Source organism: Ipomoea triloba, chromosome 16 (assembly GCF_003576645.1).
Source record: "Ipomoea triloba cultivar NCNSP0323 chromosome 16, ASM357664v1".
Classification (NCBI taxonomy): domain Eukaryota; kingdom Viridiplantae; phylum Streptophyta; class Magnoliopsida; order Solanales; family Convolvulaceae; genus Ipomoea; species Ipomoea triloba.
Window position 1 is genome coordinate 15,399,956 of NC_044931.1, and position 3,738 is coordinate 15,403,693.

The following is a 3,738-nucleotide window of genomic DNA, read 5'->3' on the forward strand; positions in this document are numbered from 1 at the left end:
GGACGAAAATACCCTCCATTTTAACACTGATTTGACGGAATATGTAACGGAGGACCAAATTGGGTGAGTTTTTGAAAGTCGAGGGACCACATTAGGTACAATTGAAAGTCAAAATGCAAAATTGAGAATGAGCAATAGTCGAGGGACCATTTTGGGAAAAAACTCTTATGTGTTGGAGGGGAACACGAAAGAAATATTGAGGCTTATGCATAGAATGAGGTTTGAAGGCCTAGATCCTGATTATCAAACATATGGGTCCCGGAGGGGCGGATGCTGTAATTAATGTGTAGAGACGGGGTTAAAATAGTAATAATTAAACACGGGAGGGGCTTATATTGGGGGAGGGCTAAAATGTCAAAAGTGGGATTTAAACCCACGCCTTCTCACGAAGGCCAGAACTTGAGTCTGGCGCCTTAGACCACTCAGCCATCCTAACTTTTGTTTTGTAAAGCAAAAATATGTTTTCTAATATGAATTACATATTTCATAAAGATCTATTTACCCAAAACCTTTTTTTATTTTATTTTATTTTATTGTATTTTATTTTAAAGCAAAACCTCTTAATACTTCAGAAGTCAAAATTGAGTTACTCTTGTATTGTTTTAATCTCTTATTTCACTTATATTTTTAGTTAAATTCACTACTCTTTGTTGAGTTCTTCTTGATAATATATATTAGTTCTTATGGTACATAATTATTGTTTAATTTAATGATAAAATATAAGAGGGAAATAAGTAAGTAAGGAAGCGTTTGAGTTGTTCACGTTTATACTGAGCATTTAAAAATAAAAATTAAAATGTATGACATAAATTTGTAATAGTAAATTTCATTTGTAGTCACCAACTATTATGACATTGTTATATTTTATCATATTCTTTTAATTTTGTCTCATTATGTTATTGACTTTTATTTGTTTTGTAGCTATTAAATCTTCACTACCAATAAAGATGACTAATACCAATTTTGGTTCTACGAGTATTAGCAAAACGACTGTTTTGATTTGCTTTAGTATCAAAATTCTTTCCCACAAAAAGGACTCACTTGCCACTTGAGCTACCCCATTAGGTTGTTATTCTTACTATATGAATTCAATAAATCCGCTTAATAATTAAATTTAAAAGTTAAGTAATGTTATAAACTGAATATTAAAATACTTTCTCCGTTTCATTTTATGTGTTCAATTCAACTAACGAGGTTCGATTGAAGTTATTTTTAAGTTAGTATATAAAATTTGTATATTTAGAAACTACATTAAAAAATACTATAAAACATAAAATTAAATATAAAAAAAATAATTTAAAAATACTAAAGAAAATAAGTAAAGGAGAAAGAATTGATTTGACTAATAAATAGTAAACAAGACAAATAAAATAAGACAGATAGAGTAAAATTTAAAAAAAAAAAAGAAAAAGAAAAAGAAAAAAAAAGTAACATTACTCATGAATTAAACTCTAACGCAATTGATTTTAAAAAAAAAAAAAAACTCTAACGCAATTAGTATTCAAAAAAAAAACTCCTCTAACGCGCCGCAATAATGGGTTAAATAACCATAATCGGGCTAGAGCATCAAGAAGCCTATATTCCTATGCATGTATATACTAGAACCCTTGGGGTTTTGGGTGCTAATTACGGGCCTACTAATTGGGCTGGGGTCTTATAAAGTTGTAGACGGGCCTGGGTCCCAGCATAATTGTGGAATGTACAAATTTTTTTTTTTTTTTGGTCTATACACAATGAATGACAAAATGATTGTTCAGTTCAACAGATGAAGCATGCTTACTGTGTTATGGATTAAGCGCTAATTTTAATTTATTCTCTTACGTAATAGTTAACATCATATAGCTTCCATTCACTAATCCCAACTTTTTAAGTCTCTGCCCAAACAATTGTTAGGATCACATACTTATAGATTGTTAGGATCACATACTTATCACTATATCAAAAGTTATAACTAGAAATAGTAGTGAAAACACCACTTTATTTCTATATTTGTGTAGCGACCAACACCATGTTTTGATAGCAGGACGTCATACTCGACCCACCAAACCTCCATGCAATAAGGGGGAAGGGCACGTTTGGAAATCAACAGGGAGTAGTTTAGTTCAACAAACAAAGTCTTGATTTGCCCTGAAATGGGTTGTCGAATGAGTGGAGTATTATTCCTGTACCTAAATGATCACAAATTTTATTTTTGTCAACACTCTCTCATTGGAGCTTGTTGCACAACATCATATAATAACTACGAAGAATATTGTTATCTTTAACTAAGACACACAAATTTAAAAATATATACACGTTTGGTTCATGGAATATATATGTCGGGAATAGAATAACATTCCAAAGATTAGACATATATGCACGTTTAATTTGTGATTCTTGGAATGAGTTATTCCCTTTGCAGGGGGAATATAATAGCCATTCCGAGGGACCGCTTAGTATTAGTTATTCCCAAGTTCTTGGAAATAATTTTTTTAAATTTTTGCAAGGCCTCAATCGTGACATCTATAATGTAGTAAACATGCATCATTACTACACCATAGGTGATGCTTGTATGTTGCCCGACAAGTTGAGAAAACAAATAAGGAAATGAGTGCTTATAGATATCAAGCTAGTAGTTCAAGTGACCAACACAAAGACCAAATGCCCCCACCAAGGCATGAGGATGTTCTACCAACCTATGAGTAACCTAAGGAGGACAGGAAAGATAATAGAGGAAAGACTAAGGCAACAAAGTCATATATATATATATATATATATATGATCAAGATGAGCCTTTGAATGTAGTGGTGACAACCAAGAAGAAGAAAGTAAAGAGAATGAGGTTGATCTCCACACGAAGAGTATTGAAGAAGATGATGGCGAGGAGAAAAGAAAATATGGGGATATTGAAAAAAAATACATGTAGATATTGTAGAGAAAAAATAGTTAACAAAGATAAAGAAAATAATATAGTCATATAAAGTAATAAAGTCCAAGAATACTATCGAAGTATTATGATTGATAAAGAGATTTTGTTGGATTTGTTAGTTGAGAAAGAAGCTGAGGAGGAAGGAGGCACAGTGCTTGTTGGTTTTATGACTTCGGGGTAGTCAAAGGCAGGCCAACAGTACCTGTTAGAATAACGAGAATATCGGAAATATGTAGGAAAATATAGCGAGAGAATATAGGTATTGTATTGCTCAGAATTGTTTGTCCTTTCTTCGTGTATGGAGTGTCTATTTATACATATTTTGGGCCTAGGGCCCTATAAGGAATAAGAATCCTGGATCGCCTCTTATTGAGAGTCCAGGTTATATTATAACTAATGAGCCCTAATCTTGCTAATATTATAAGTGCGAGGTCCAATCCTTATCGAACTCCTCTGTAGCTTTGTGCTGAGTGTCCTTCTTGAGCTTTTTTGATCCAGTTGCTCTCTTGGGCCGGCCCATGTAGCCTAGGCCTAGTATATTGGGCTTGTTTGGTTATCAGCGGTTAGCATTTAGCGGTAGCGGGTTGTGTTAGCGGTTACCAAATAGCGGTTTGTATTAGTAGGTTTGACCAACGGATTGTATTAGCGGTTTGTAAAAAGATGTTTGGTAAAATTAGCTGTTTAAATTAGAGGTTAACATGTAAAATGACCAAAAAGGTATACATTATATATATATATAATAACAATAACAATAATCTCTATATATATTAAATAGAAATATAATAATAATAATAATAATAATAATAATAATAATAATAACAATTAAAAAA

General features: G+C 32.1%; 1 non-coding gene across 1 annotated transcript; it reads right to left on the minus strand.

The window, feature by feature from the left end:
* Positions 1-352: 352 nt before the first annotated feature.
* TRNAL-CAA lies at positions 353-436 on the minus strand. Its single transcript has one exon. It is a non-coding gene; the product is annotated as a tRNA-Leu (tRNA).
* Positions 437-3,738: the final 3,302 nt, after the last annotated feature.